The sequence below is a fragment of the Artemia sp. Qi Xiang Cuo genome, chromosome 1, assembly GCF_049724085.1.
Source record: "Artemia sp. Qi Xiang Cuo chromosome 1, ASM4972408v1, whole genome shotgun sequence".
Lineage (NCBI taxonomy): Eukaryota > Metazoa > Arthropoda > Branchiopoda > Anostraca > Artemiidae > Artemia > Artemia sp. Qi Xiang Cuo.
The window spans coordinates 9,506,669-9,523,447 of NC_142794.1; the positions used below are offsets into that span (position 1 = coordinate 9,506,669).

Below are 16,779 nucleotides of genomic sequence, written 5' to 3' on the forward strand. Positions count from 1 at the left end.
TAGCGGGATGGTATTTTACGTGCTTAAAAAGAAATTATTTGACTGCTTAATGGATTTGACTGCTTAATGCAAACACTGTAAAAAAACGGTAACAAAAAAAAAAAATTGAAGTACCAGAAAGAGAATTCTGTTAGCTAATAGAGGAAATGTAACTTTTGTTTGAAAGTTAACGTTTTCTTGTATAAAGATTAGCATTAAAAAATAGTAAATATCAATTTTGAAGAAAACAGTTTAATTACAGGGCTGTATCCAGGATATTTCTTCGAGGGGTCGGGAGGGGTACCAAAAGAATGAAGAAGAAGGGGTTTTACCTCCCGTTGACTGTTCTAATGGTCCCAGATAAGTGTTTTTTACCTGCATTTTAAGACCAGTTGAAGAGTCGAATATTTTAAGTTTTATAAGTATATTATTTATTTGTAAAAATATTATTTATTCGCTTCACTTCTTTTTTTGTTTTGCTTAAACTAGTCTCTTTTTTAGCGGGATGATATTTTGCGTGCTTACCAACCCTATATCAACTTTTTTGAAAACTCAAAAGCAACACTACAAGAATGCTATAGTCGAAATCCACGATTTCACGCGTTGTTTAAAATTGGCAAAGGGAAACCAGAATGTGGCAGACAATCTTTAGAACAGCCAAATGATACGTCCTATTCAAAGGATACCCAGTATAACGCTTCTTCTCAATGGTAACCCTTTTGCTTCTACCAAAAGAGAACCCGTAATATGAGTTATATATACACTAAGACAGACGAAGGGGGGTTTTATGTTGAATTAGGAGCTAAGAGGGGTCGTGTCCTATCCACGTTTATACAGATTATTTTGATGGACTCGTCCTAACGAAGAAGGCAAATATTGTGGGTGAGCACTGAATCAAATGGGAAAGTTAAACTCTTCTAGGCTTAGTTTATGTACAAGATTTGTGATCCTTTGGCTTTGAGAGTTCTTGGCGCAAGAATATTATTGGTAAGAAGAATAGGTCGCTTAAACTATGAATAAATAGGGATGAGGAGATGACGCTGGGTGACGAGAAATTGGTCACGTGGAATAGTTGGCTTTATTAGTAAAGATAGTGGACACAGTGAAGATGTAAAAAGTCGATTAGCCAATACCCAAGGTTTTTCTTTTAGACAGTCGAAAAAAGTTTGGAAGAATAGGAATATAAATCTGCGAACCAAGAATAGAGTATTTGAAGCTACAGTTAAGTTGGTCTTCAAGTATGGTTCTGAAGTATGGGTACTCCGAAAAAATGGAGGAAGATTTGCTAGATGTTTTGGGTACCCGATGGACCGACTGTATCTCAGACAGTAAACTGTACGAAAAATGTGGTTCAATCCCGCTTTCTTGGGCTATAATGAAAGAAAGGATGATATAGCTAGGATACGTTCTTTGGATAAAAGATGACAGATTGCCAAAGATCGTCCTTGTCGGCTAACCGTCTCGAGGCAAATGACAAGCAGATCTTCCCCAAATGGGGTGGGAGGATTTCATAAGGATAGATTTAAGGGAAATAGGAAATTCTTGGGAGGGTGTAAAGCATTGTTCTGGAACGAGGTACCTTTGGAAGAACGAAGAGGATTTTTTCCAGCGGGGATTGTATTTTCCGCAGGGGGGGGGGAGTAAATGCCGGCCACCTCTAGTGTTATTTCATGACAACCATTTATTTGGTTTAAAACATTTCAATATAAGGCTAGGATGAATATAAGTATAATGCATCATACGGTACTTGGGGCTTCAGCCCTTTCACATTCAATGATGAAACACATTCAATCAAAATTTTTAGAAAGCCATTTTGTTAAATGTTGTTGAAAGGTTTGGAAATTTTTTCTTTAAGGATGACAACCTCCCCCCCCCCCCTCCACAGGACTCAGGACTAGGGTTTTAAGTTATGCCCTTGGGGCATATAAGGTTTTTATTGAAAGCGTTGTCGTATAAACTTCAAAAAGGGTCCGTTCGATTGGAAATTGAAAGGTCTTGGGCCCTTTTAAATAGTCAAAAGTGATTGGAGAGCAGCTAACCCCTCTCACATGCCCACCATTTCCCAAAACACATCCAATCAAAATTTTGAGATAGCCATTTTGTTAAACGTGGTTGAATGGTCCGGAAGTTATGTCTTTAAGGATGAAATTTTCAGGCATAGAGAACTTGAATTTACTGTTTGGTTTTAAGGAAGACCAATGTAGTAAGAATTTGATTGGTGATTGTTTACTCGAATTTTTAGTGAGAATTTCAAGTTTTCCTTATAAATGAAGATATATAACATATTTATCAAAATAAATTTAGCAATTTTTCAAAACAAATTTATTCTTTAAACGAAACATATTTTAGAAACTTGAAAAGTGGGACAAAGTGGGGGTATTTGTTGATACCCAAAAGGCAATCGGAACAAGGTGTCTGGGTGGGAGCAATTCTAGAAAAATGCAGAGACCTCTAAGACTCTTATAAGCACTCTTATCCCCTCCCTCCCACGCCCATCATTTCCCCAAACACTTGTGATCAACATTTTGATATGGTAGCCATTTTGTTTAACATAGTGGAAAGGTCTGGAAATTATGTCTTTGAGGATGACACCCCCCCCCACAGCAAATATTTAGACTGTTTTGAATAAGAGGCAATCTCAAAAGATTTTAAAGAACCACCGCTCAATCAAAAGAGCCATAGAATAAAAAAAACCGTACTGTTGTATTATCTGTAGCACAGGCATGATATTGTACAGCAAACAGTGATTTATCACTGCGTTTACAATATTAAAATTTTTTTTTTTCAAAATTTTTAATAGAAATTTTGAGATTGCCTTTTATTCAAAACAGTCTAAATATCATATTATAAAGCTTTTGGGGTTGAAAAAACCCCAGATCCTAGGGGCAAGGTTTGTAAGTAATGCCCTGGGGTTTTTTTAAGTTTTTTATGGAAGTGATGGTTGAATAAATTTTAGACGAGGCTCATTTAAAAAAAAATTGGAATTTCTAGTTCCCTTTTAAGAGTCAAAAGTGATGGAAGGCAGCTAGCCCTCCCCCCCCCTTTCCGACAACTCCTCTTCACCAAACTAATCTGATTAAATTTGTGAGATAGGGCTTTTGCCCAAAATCTTCCAAAGAACTCAAACAATGCCTCTAGGGTTGACGCAACCTCCCCCCCTCAGTGCCTCGGGGATAGGGTTGTAAGTCATGACCTGGTTACATATAAGGTTTTTATAGAATGGGTGGGCGCATAAACTTCAGATGGAGCTCATTTGATTTGAAATTGAAAGTTATAGTGCCCTTTTATGAGTCAAAATGATTTGAGAGCAACCACCATTCCCCCACGCTCGTCATTTTTCCAAAGACATCTGATCAAAATTTGGAGATAAAAATTTTTTTCATTGTAGTTGAAGAGTCTGGAAGTTATGTCTTTCAGGAAGACACCCCCGCCCCTACAGCTTTTGCGGGCAATGGTTGTAAGTTATGCCTCGAAACATATGCCTCGGGCATATAAAATTTTTATAGAAAGGGAGGTTGTATATACTTCGGAGGGGCGTCATTGGATTGGTAATCTGAATTTCTAGTGCCTTTTTAAGAGTCACAGTGATGAGAAGGCAGTTACCCCCCCCCCGAACATCGTTTTGTCCTGAAATACATCGAATAAAAAGCTTTGACACGGTTATTTTGTTCAAAATAGTCCAAAGATCATATAACAAGGCTTTAGGAGTTGATACAAACCACCGGAGTCTAGGGGTGAGGGTTGTAAGTTATGCCGCGCGGCATTTAAGGTTTTTATGGAAGGGATGGTTGTTTCACTTTAGAAGAGGCTCATTTGCTTGTAAATTGGAAATTCTAGTTCCTTTTTGAGCGTCAAAATGGACGGATATAATTTACCCCCCCCCGCCTCCTCGACAACCCATCCTTTCACCAAACGCATCTGATAGAAATTATGATGTAGCGATTCCGTTAAAAATAGTTCAAAGAACATATAATAATGTCTATAGGGGTGAAACAACCCCCAAGCGCCCTGGGGATAGGGTTGTAAGTTATGCCATGTGGGCATTTAACGTTTTTATGGAATGGGTGGTCGTATAAACTTCAGATGATGTTTTTATGGTTTGAAATTGGAAGTTATAGTGTCCTTTTTAAGAGTCAAAGTGATTTGAGAGCAGCCAGCCCCCCCCCCTCGATGCTCGTCATTTCCCCTTAACACCTTCAATGGAAATTTGGAGATAACAATTTTGTTCATCGTAGTTGAATGTTCTAGAAATTATGTCTTTGAGGAAGACACCCCCCCCCCCCTACATCTCTCAGGGAAAGGGTTGTAAGTTATGCCCTTGGGATACATAAAGTTCTTATAGAAAGGATGGTCGAATACGCTTTGGACAGGACTCATTGGATTGGTGATCAGAAGTTCTAGTGCCCTTTTTAAGAGTCAAAGTGATAAGAGTGGAGCTATCCCCCCCCAAACACAAGCTTAAACACGTCGTTTTTTCCTGATATGTATTCAATAGATATTTTGAGACAGTCCTTTTTTTTCAAAACAGTCAAAATATCATATAACAAAGGACTTTGAGGTTGATAAAAACCCCCAGAGCCTGAGGGAGAGGGTTGTAAGTTATGCCCCTGGGGCATTTAAGGCTCTTATGGAGGGGATGGTTGTATAAACTTTAGAGGTGGCTAAGTTTGTTGAAATTGGAAGTTCTAGTTCTCTTTTAAGAGTCAATAGGGATGGAGGTTAAGTAGCCCCCTCCCCCCACCCAACTACCCCTGTTTTCACCAAATGTATATAATTGAAATTGGGCGATGGCAATTTTGTTTAAAATAGTCCAAAGAACATGTAATAATGCCTCTAGAGTTGGAACAACCCCAAAGGCTTGAAGAGCCCTGGGTCCCGAGAGCCCTGGGGCAATGACTTGAAGTTATGCCCTGGGGACATATAAGGTTTTTATGGAATGGGTGGTCGTATTCAATTCAGATGGGTTTCATTTGATTTTAAATTGGAAGTTATAGTGCCCTTTTTAAGAGTCAAAGTGATTTGAGAGAGTCTCCCCACGCCCATCATTTCCCATAGCAAACATCCAAACAATGTTTTGAGACATCAATTTTTTTCAGCATTGTTAAAAGGTTCAGTAATTATGCGTAGCAATAGTTGTAGTAGCAGTAGTAGCATTAGTAGCAGTATGCAAACTGCCCCATTTTTCAACATCCCTTTCAATACACGATGAAATTTTTAACTTAATACCATCAACCGGTTCTGAAGCAATGCTGATACGACCTCTTGACAACCTGTATGGGCCTAGTTTGTTTCGATTTATTTTAATTCAGCTACAATACTGCCCAAAATTTTTGCCTTATTACCCTTGGATTTATTAGTAGAAGCAGTAGAACCAGTAATTATAGTAGTAGCAGTAGGAGTACAGTTAATAGTAACAGTCTTAGCTTTAGTAGCAATAGTAGTAGTATTAGTAATAATAATAGCAGTAGTAGTAGTAGTTGATGTAAGAGTAGAATCAGCTGTATTATATGCAAATGTTATTTTGGTTAGTTCAACATCCCCCACAACAAGCGTTGTAAGTTTTAATTTCAAACACGAAACTGTTTCTAAGACATTGCTGATATCCCCGGCGATTACTCCCGCAGAAAATACCCCCCACCCCGGGAAAATACCCCCTTGAAAATTCTCCCCGGTAAATACTCCCCCCCCCTGGAAAATACCCTCCCGTGGAAAATAAGGCTTTTTAAATCTGAGAATTTTATTTGAGTTTTATTTTTTTAATTTCCGTAGGGGGGAGGAATTTCGGTACTTGTGTATTATGCGCCACTCAATCAAATTTACGCTGTGTAACATTCGAGAACACATTAGTTTTTTCGTTAGTTTCTTCGTTAATTTAGAAATAATTTTGGGCTATAAAATTGCATATTAGGGGGGGGGGGTAAAGTATAGTGGGTCTGCATAAAAAATATGTTTGGTACAATTATTCTGCATATTAGATAGATAGATAAGTATGTGTATTTTAAAGCCAAATATACGGCCATGAACACAGTAAAATAATATAAATGAAAGTCAAAAATTACATAAAATTTTGATCAGCGACCATCATAAAACACTTAAATGAAACACTACATGAACCTTATAATAGTACTTAATACTTGGAAAAAAGGTTCTTGAAAAAAAAACACTAAACAGTTGAAAAAACACACTTAAATGAAACATTACATTTACTTTATACTGGATTTTTTTTTTTTTTTTTTTTTTTTTTTTTTTTTTTTTTTTTTTAGTTAGTTAGTTAGTTAGCTAGTTAGTTAGTTAACAAAATTTCCAGATACCTCGCTTTTCTTCTGCATTTTTTTAACCTAGACAGAATTGTTTTCTGACTTCAAACTGTCCAATTACTTTACCCCCCGTTAAGTACACCCCGGAAATACCCCCCCCCTCTCTGTGGAAAAGAAGGCTTTCCAAATTCGAGAATTTATTTGAGTTTTATTTTTTTTATAAAGATATAAAGAATAAAAAAATATAAAGAATATCGGGGGGATGGAGCCAGAGAGCATAATAGATCATTGTGTTTTGTATGTTAAAATTCTAGTTAAAGGCAAAAATGGGGCTTCAACTGGTAAAAAGAAAGTGTTTCAGAGTGAAATACATTGGATATTTTTTTTTTCCTTGTGATCTTTGTTTATCAATAAAGTAGGTTATTATACCTATATTTTTGTATTTGAAAATTATATCAATAATCAAAATTACTTTTTTTTTCTGGTCAATAAGACAGGAAAATTAAAATAGCATTTGATAAGATTTTTCCTCTCTGACCTTCAGGAGTTGTAGTATTTAGTTCTGATTGTATAGTTTCATTGTCGGGAATTTATGTATTTTTTTAGATCCTGATTATAACCTGATTATATGCCTACTCAGTATCTCGGAAGATTCATAGAAACTACGCCTTTAAAACATACCTTGAACAGAGCTATCAGCGTTAATAGACCGCCTAATGAACCAGGGAAGGGTTTTACGCCCTTATCTTATTTTTTAAGAGTTAAGCAAAAATTGAATGTAATTTTTTAAATTTCAAAAGTGCGGGATTTTTTTCTAATGTTCGAAAATGATCTGAGTAACATTCATTGCCACCATGGAACTAAAGAGTTTATAATATTTTCCGCCAACAAGTTTCGCAAAAGAAACTTGATTTATTTAAAGGATAAATAAAAAAGAAGAAGTTGTTTTTCAAATAAAACTAAGGTGCAATATTGAAACTTAAAACGAACAGAAATTGTTCCGTATACGAGGGGGGATGCCTCCTCTTCAACAACCCTCTCTTTTCGCTAAAGTTTGTATATACATTTAACAAAGTTCCTTATTCTAATTAAACCTTCTTTGTGTTTCAGGAGTCGTTCTTTAAGAATTGGGACAAAAAGTCTAACTTTAGCCTAAAGAACGTGGCATTCAGGAGGAGGCAGGCCTTCTCATATAAGGAAATATTTCTTTTTGTTTTCAGTTTCAATGTTGCTTCTTACTCTTAATTGAAAAAAACTTGTTTGTTTTATTGAATTTCTGATGGTTTTTCAAATAATACTGGACCCCCCCCCACCGAAAAATTCCTCCATGGAAAGTTTTCCCGCGTAAAATACTCCCTCTGGTAACTTATTCCCGGAAAACTCCATCATTGCTGCATATACCCCCCCCCCCCGGAAAATTTCTTGCTCACGATCCTTCCTGAAGAATTTCTGCTTAGCATGCTCTCATTCGAAAAAAAAAAAGTTTAATTTTGGATCTTTTTCATTTCGTATCCAAAATCCCCCCTTCAATGAAAATTTTTCCATGACTATTATAAATACAGGTAATATTATAGATGAATAAATGAATCTTAAAACGAGTAAAACTTAAATTGAATATACAAATCATACTTAAAACGAACAAAAATCACTGCAAACAAGAGTTTGGCTACTACCTATTTCCCTAACTGTAAAAGTCTAAAGCCTACTACATTTTTCGCGCTTCACTGAAAACGAACTATATTACAAATAATTTATTCTGTATTATTACAAATTACAACATTGAAAATAAAAATAAAATTACAGTGAAATAAGATCTTGAACTGATGAGCTTTTCGCAATTAATATCATTATATATCAAATATATAGTTTAATTTTATTAGTTCTTTCCAAGATAGTTCAAGTCACGTATAGTTTTCATTATAAACAAGAGTTCGGCTTCTGCCCCCTTTTCTAACTGTAAAAGCCATTAGCCTATTTCGTCATTGCTGCCTTACTCAGAACTAGTTATATTACAAATATTTTCTTTTTTACTTATTATAATATTGAAGATAAAAATGAAAATTCAAGTTAAATAAAATCTTAAACTGATGAGCTTTCAATAATTAATATCAATACGTATCAAATATTGAGATTAATTTTATTAGTTCTTTTTAAGACCCTACAAGACACGTATAGTATTCAGTAAAGTGCCAATGAATCATTAGGCTTTAGACAAACAGTTAGGGAAGGGGCAGTAGCCAAACTCTTGTTTGTAGTCATTTTTGGTCCCTTTTAAGCTTTATTTGCATATTCAGTTTTAGTTTTACCCGTTCTAAGATTTATTTATTCATGTATGTTAGTAACTGTTTGTTTACTATGATTTTATTTAATTTCTGTTCCTTTTGGGTCTCATTTGTTCTTAAATAGTAATATTTCGTCGTTCTAAGCTTGAATTATCGTAGAAATTTTTTCTGTTGATATTAGGTTTAATATTACATTACTTTTCTTTGAAAAATTCTTTTTCAGAAAGTTTTTATATTTAAATTGATTAATTTTTTTGTTTTTGATTGCCAAAGTTTCAAGTTTTTCAACATTCCCCATTTCAAAGTTTCATCAATGTATCAAAACTAAATTGAAATAAATACTATTAAAGTAACAAAGTATCAAAGTAAACAAAGTATCAGAGTAACAATAAGCAGCTTGCATCACTTACAGCCCATGATCTGGGGAAGGGGGTAGTTTCAATCGTGGAAGCATAGTTGTATGGTCTTTGGACTGTTTTGAACTAAATGGCTATCTTACAATTTTGACCAGATGCTTCGAGGAAAAGGGGGTGGGGCTGAGGGGGGTCAAGCTGCCTATAACGTTTGACTCTTAAAAAAGGAGCTAGAACTTTCAATTTCCAATTGAATGAGTCCCCTCCAAAGTTGATAGGACCACCCCTTCCAAAAAAACCCTTTTAAAATAGTAATGGGCAACTTGTATTACTCAGAGCCGTTGCCCCAGGGGCTGTGGGGGATTTGTCAACTATTAATTGTAGTTGTTTAGCTTTTGGACTGTTTTCAATAAAATGGCTATTTCAAAATTTTGGTCGGATGCATTTGGAGAAAAAAGGGCGTATGAGAGGGGGAGGGGGGGGGGGCTTGTTGGATTATTCTCCGATCACTCTCGGCTTCCAAATACACTCAACTGCATGCCCACGTATCTTTTAATTTGAACTCTTGTTGGAATTTATTTCTGCTGGTCTTGATTTTAATGAGGCTCTTTTATTTTCTTTGAAAAACTTCTTTTTTAGAAAGTAAAAAAAAAATCATATTAAGCAATTACAACTCGCCGCAGCTAAAAGCCGCTTGAAGCTAACAAAGCTCCTCACGCTCCTCCTCCATCCCAGTCTATTCATAACCTCACCCTTTACACCAGCCCAGGAAGTTCCTATTTCCCATAAACCTTTCTTTACGAAATGCTTCCTTTCTTCCTTCCTTACTTTTCAGTAAACAGATGCCACTCGTTTGGGACTTTTAAAAGAATTCTTAAGGACCATTTACTTAAGAATCAAACAGAAGAGCTTTTTGTTTTTATTTTATTTCATTTTTTCCCTCTGTGGAGTTGATGTCCCCTGAGTGTTGTATTCATGATGTATGGTGGTCTTCTCTGAGCTTTGACTCCCATGCCTCAGTTATGCTCTTTTTTTAATCTTATATGTTGTTTGGCGGTTGATCTTTTTGTTGTTGTTGCCTATATTGTATTTTTTTATTCCGCTTGTATCCCTGAACATGGAGCCTTTCGATAGGAAATAAGAGTATTTTGTTTCCGAATTGTATTTAATGGTGAACAAAACTCTGAACTCGTCCGATGTCCCAATGAACGACGTGAAAGACGTACTCTCACCCCAACTGCAGATGCACCCCAACTACTGTTTTAAATACGGTCCGTCAGCTGGGTACCCAAAACAATCCGTAGGCAATTTCTTTGGAAAACATCTAACAAATCTTCCTCCGTTTTTCGCAGTGCCCACGCTTCAGAATCATTTTTGACCTCTCTCATCACCGTAGCTTCCAGTATTCTAATCTTGGTTCGCAGGCTTATCTTTCTATCTTTCCATACTTTTTCCAACTGTGGAAAAAACACCCTGAGCCTTGACTATTCTACTTTCAATATCTTAATTGCACCCACTGTCTACTAATGATACAACCAAGGTAAGTAAAACTATCCACTTGATTAATCTTTTCGCTACCCAACGTCATCTTTTCATCTTCACTTATTCCTAGCCTTAGTGACTTAGTCTTGCTAACATCAATTTTCAAACCTATTCTAGCACCCTGAACTTTCTAAACCTCTAAAATTTCATTCATATTTTTCATACTTTCGAGGAGGCTTAAATCGTCAGCATAATCTAAGTCCTGGACAGTTTTTCTTCCTCATTTGATTCGCTGTTCTCTCATTGCCTTTTCTGTGCTCCTTCAGACCAAGTTCATCAAAATTGTCCGTATAAATGGAGATAGAACACAATCCAGCTGAAATCCTGATTTAATACGAAACCAGCTACTTACTTTATTCCATACCTTAACTGCAGCAGTTTTATTCTCATGCATGACACTAATCACTTTGATGTATTTGTATGGTATACCATACAAGGATGAGACCCTCGCTAAGGCTTTTCTATCAACTGAACCGAACGATTGCTTATAATCTGTAATACTGAGGACTACAGGTGTCCGATGACTCAGATGCTTCTCAATTATTAACCTAAGAGTGGAAATTTGGTCGACACATCCTCTACCCTTTCAATTGATTAACATGCCAGTACAATATTTTACTATTGTCCGGTCTAGCCTCATCTTCCAGATGCTCGGCAATTTTATCCATGGCCTCCATTTCACACTTCCTTACTTCATTTTTGAATGCTCTCTTCAATTTCTTTACATTCCTTTTGTTTTCATATGATCTATCAGTCAGATAGTTATTTACAAGCCCCTTCTCTCTATTAGACATAAAGCTTTTTCATTAATATTCCTACTTGCTTTCCTAACTTTCTTCCCTAAGACACCATCAGCAACTTACAAATTGTTTTCCTGAAATTATTCCATCCATCTTTCACATTGTCAAATTTTAAACTCTCTAATTTTGTATTCAACTGTTCCTGGAGATTTTCTCTCAAATTGCCATTCTGGAGTCAACTTTGGAGGCATTGTTTTATGCTCTTTGGACTATTTTGGACAAATGGCTGTCTTAAAATTTTGATCGGATCCATTTGAGATAAATAGGTTGCTGGTGGGGGGGGGGGGGGTAGTTGCTATCTGATTAATTTTGACTTAAAAAGGGAACTAGATCTTTCAATTTCCACTCAAAGAGCCTCCTCCAAAGTTTATAAGACCAGTCCTTCCATAAAAACTTTATATTATCCAGTGGTATAACTTTCAATCGTTGCCCCCAGGCTCTAGGGGGTTGTGTCAACTCTGATGGCATTATTATATGATCTTATGCCCTTACTTCATCAATTACCCTTACTCCATGCCTATCTACCTTAGTTCTGCCCTAGGATGGAGGATAGACTATCTAGAAATGACATCATTTTCATACAATGCTGAAAAAGGGTTATGCCAGCTTTGCCTCTCTCTTAAACTATCTCTATTGGCTTTTCTCTAATTAGCCATGACTCTCAAGTTTTTATTACTTCCACCAAGTTAATTTTAATTCAACATGTGGGGAAAAGAGGGTATGGGGAGCTAGTAACCCCTCGATCACTTTTGATTCTTAAAAAGGAAGCTAGAACTTTTGATTTTCAATAAAATGAGCATCCTTCAAATTTTATACGACCACTTCTTCCACAAAAACCTTATACGTCCACGGAGTATAACTTAAGTTACCTTCCTTGGGCTCTGTGGGTGGGGGCCTGTGTCGACCTGGGAATTTGGTTTTTTGATCATCGGAGTATTTTGAACAAAATGACTATCTCAAAATTTGCAGTTTCAACTGTAGTAGTTGTAGGAGTCCTGAAAGTTTCAAGCTAAGATCCTTGGCCATTCCTATGATATAGATTCCTCTTTTTGATAGCCTCTTTTGGTTTAGTTTAAGATTCTTCGAATATTCACCCCAATACCCTTAGTGCTAGGGAAACACCAGGATTAAGCAGTCTCCCCTTTTCCTCAGGATAAATCCTGCAGTAAAAATAGTCAAATTACATGCTCAATATTTATTGTTCCGAGGGTTGTGGGGGCCATGGTATTCCTGGAGTCATATTTGTTAGCCCTTTTGACTATTTTGAACAACATAGCTTTTAAAAAATCCAATAGGCGTGTCATCTAAAAGGGTAAGGGGTTGATGGCTGTTCCCTCCATTTATTTTTCAATGTTCTCCCAACATGCTCTGAAAACTTCAACTTGATACCCTTAGCCGTTCCTTAAATATTGCTGATGCACTCATTTAGCAACCTTCCTACATGTACTGTGTTTTGATTTTGTTCAATTTCAATTCAATTCAATTTTATTTGAATAAAAACATAACACAAACATCAATAACAATAAAGATCCTAGAAGATAACTTGTTAAGGACCAAAAAAAGAAAAAAATTAAAGTAACACTGAAAAAAAATAGAAGAATAAAACATGGGTAATTAGAGCAAATTTGTTCAAAATGGAAAGATTAAATTATAATATAAAGTTTTGTTACATTTTTATATAACTTGCAAAAACTTGTGGCTAGTTCAACACTAGAGGGTATTTTGTTCCATTGAATAATAGATTTGTGAATGGGAGAATGCTGGGCAGCACTAGAAACGCATTTAGGGATTTTAAAGGCTCTATTGGATGAACGGAGACAGTGGGCTACCGAATTATTAATATTATAATAGGTTAGTAGTTGAGGCGGAAGATTATTGTGGAAAGCAGAGTAAGCAAGCGATAAGTTTAGTTTTTGTGTGATTTGATCAAGTGGAGCTATTCCAAAATCTGAATACAAATCACGAGTTGGATACAGACGGGGAAGCCGAAAAACTGCTTTAATGGCACGGTTTTGGGCAAATTTGAGTTTTTTAGTGAAGGACCGCTTTGTATTTCACCAAACTGATCCGCAATAAGAAAGGTAAGGAAAAAAAAAGGAATAATAAAGGGTAACTAGGATGTCAGGAGGAAGAAAATAATTCACACGGTTAATCATAGCTACTTGTCTCAAAATTATTGCTGTGATGTAAGAAATATGATTAGAGAATGACAAGCATGAGTCAATAAATACACCAAGAAACTTGGCAACCTCCACTTGTGGGACGATGTCGGAGGAGTACCTGAGACCAAGAGCAGGTTGAATAACGTTTTTGTTGTAGGGGTTCTGAATAATACTATTTGACTTTTTTTGCTATTAATGGTCATGTTATTCGTAAGGCACCACGCCTGGACTCTGTTCAGAAGGACTTGGGCAGACGTTATTGCCAATGGTAGATTGATGCCAGTGATGAAGAAGTTGCTGTCATCAGCAAATAATACAGGATACTCTGAAGGGCCCAGGTCTGTAACAAGATCATTGATATATAGGAGAAATAAAATAGGGCCTAGAACGGAGCCTTGCGGGAAACCCCTCCGAACAGGTAAGGGCTGAGAGGATACTCCACCCAGGCTCACAATCTGTACCCTTCCAGATAGATAAGAATCAAACCAAGAGAGGGGAACACCCCGAATACCATAACTATTTAATTTACTTATTAAAATACTATGATCGACCATGTCAAAGGCCTTAGAAAAATCCAAAAATAAGCCCAATACAGTTTTTTTAAGGTCGAGTTGTTGCGTATGAACTGTGCGGTGTCAATTAGAGCATGAGAAGTTGAGAATTTCGGCCTAAAGCCATATTGGTGAGGAGAAATCAAGGATACGGAGTGCTGACTGTCAAACAGAAAGGGAGACAGACGTCTGAAGATGATTCTCTGAAGCACTTCGGATATAACAGGAAGAATTGAGATTGGACGATAATTACCTATCTCAGTTGGATCGCCCTTTTTAAGAACTGGAATAACAATGGCTGACTTTAGTAAATCAGGGGAAACTCCGTGGGTTAAAAATAGGTTGGCAATATGCTTGATGGGCTCGTAAACAAAAGGAGAAATGGTCTTCAGGAGCTTATTACTTAATCCAAGACAGTCAGGAGTAAAACTATTAGGGAGAGAACCGATGATTTGAAGTACCTCATTGCTATCAGTTGGGCAAAAAAACATGTATCTAAAATTGAAGCAAGGGAATACAGCCTGTGAGGAGGAGCGGGAGTCAGTATGAGGAACATTAGAAAAATAATTATTAAATGCATCAGGTGCATGTAAGGGGTCAATTAATCTACCATTTGTGTCTTTAAGGTGAATAGGTATAGACTTTGATTTTCTTTTTTTTTGAGAGTATATCATTAATGGTGGACCAAATCTTTTTCAGGTTTCCTTTGCAATTGAGAATTTTTGTATAATAATAATTTTTCTTCGCTTCACGGATGAGTTTAGTGCATAAGTTTTTATAATGTTTATAATTAAATAGGTCAATATCACTACTACTCTTACAGGTTAACTTATATAATTTGTTTTTACGATATGAGGAGACAATGAGGCTATGTTACATCCAGGGGCAAATAGGGATATTTTTCCGGTTAGGTTTACGAATAGGAAAAGTTGAATGGATAATTTTACTTAGCCTTTGCGCAAAACCATTTGTGTAAGAATTTACCTCTTGAGGATTTAAGACATCAGACCAGTCAGTGGTTCTTTGGCAATCGATAAAATGGTTTATATTTTCAGAGCTGTAACTTTGAGTAGCTGTCGGGATATTGAGAGCGTAGAGGTAGTGGTTGTGAAGGTAGGGACAAGTAAATAGGAAAATGGTCTGACAGATCCGAAAATATTATATTTGAGGACAGGTCATTTCCCAGGGAAGTGGTTCCAAAAATGTTGTCAATTAATGTTGAAGTTGATCTCACAGGATCGACTCTACTGGGGAAAAAAACTGTGGGTAGAAGACCACTCGCGGTTACCGATTCAAAAAAAGTGTCAGATTCAATATTTTTACCAACATTAAGTAGGTTGCAATTAAAGTCCCCAAGAACTATTGCCTTTTTATGGGGTAGGTTAATAAAATTAGAAAAATCATCAAACAGATTACAAAAACATGAGGTCGGAAATGGAGGAGGTTTATAAATCAAGGAGAGTATATAGGAATTTTGGCCGATAACTATGTTAACAATTATTGAATGAATACATCTGAGATTTATTTGTGTAGAAAAAATAGATTCGCACTCTGATAGCCTGGTAAAATTTACATTCGAACGGATGTAAAGTGAGATACCACCAGCACACTTTGTCAATCTCCTGGGCATATGGATTATTTGGTAACCAGGGAGTAAAAAATCACTAGTGTCATCATTATTGCAAAGCCATGTCTCTGTTAATCATATTACATCAAAAGGGCAAACACTATTAAATCAAATTAAATTTTTAAGCTTGAGCCAATTGTCCCGGATGCTTCTGATGTTGAAACAAAGAACATTAAGGGAATTATTATTTACTAGTTTTGGCTTCACATTGGTAGCAAAATCGAAAATATCAAGGTATCTACAGCTAGCAATTGTTAAGGTACCAGGGGGGCTGCTTATAGGGTTGGCATGCTGATTATCATCTATATCAAGATAATTAAAAGCAATGTTATTAGAAAGGGATAAAATAGTTAAAACGAAATGTCACACATTAATTTATCGTCGGGGATTCTGAGTGTGACTCAATCAGCCTATGTTGGCTTAAAACACTCTCAGTTTGAATTTCTGCTTCTGAAACTATGGTCACGCTGAAGTGGGTTTTGCCAAATTCTTCAGAACAATGTATTTCAACTGACTGGGTAACTCTAATTGGGAGATGAGCATAGAGGTAACTGTAAAAGCTGGCTAATTTAAAGTACACGTTTGATTCGACTTCCAAAACCTTTGGAGAAACTGTGTGAAATCTATGGGGAGTAATTCCAGGTAGCTTTGTCGGTCTTGGTGTCTTTCCTTGCGCAGGATTTTCTAGAATGGGGTTCTTCAGGTTTTTTTTGGGGGCACTTGCTATCAAGGGGAACCACGGATTAGTTTTATCTCGGATGAGATTATTCTGAAAATTTTCGACACTAGGGGAAGCATTGGGAACTCTTGGTGTCCTGGGGGCTGCTGGTTGCCTGGGGACTGTTGGTGGTTCAGGGGCTGTTGGTCGCCTGGGGCCTGTTGGGGGACGGGGACTCTTGGTGTCCTTGGGACTTGCATTGCTACAAAAGGTATTGGAAGTTGTTGCTCTTTTGCTATTCTTAGTATCTCTGCCCTTTGTTTATATTTGGGACAGTTTCCTTTATCTAAGGACTGGTGTTTGCCTTTACAGTTAGTACATATTGGGTCAAATTGACAGTTTGACTCATTATGGTCCTTGCCTAGGCCAATCTTACAAATGTTGGAATCCTCTCTACAGTATTTATCTGAGTGCCCAAGCCTTAGACATTTAGTACATTGTAATGGCTTTTCTTTGAAAGGCTTGAAAGATTTTTGTTGGCCAATGAGGAACACTTTGTCCATATTAA

General features: G+C 36.6%; 1 protein-coding gene across 2 annotated transcripts in view; it reads left to right on the forward strand.

Annotated features, from left to right (window-relative positions):
- LOC148955993 (uncharacterized) overlaps positions 1-16,779 on the forward strand; it is a 215,707-nt gene that overhangs the window by 33,758 nt on the left and 165,170 nt on the right. For both annotated transcript variants that reach the window (XR_016142137.1, XM_089093501.1), the window contains one exon: positions 481-689. The gene's annotated coding sequence lies outside the window, so the exon portion shown is untranslated. The remainder of the gene's footprint in view (positions 1-480; positions 690-16,779) is intronic.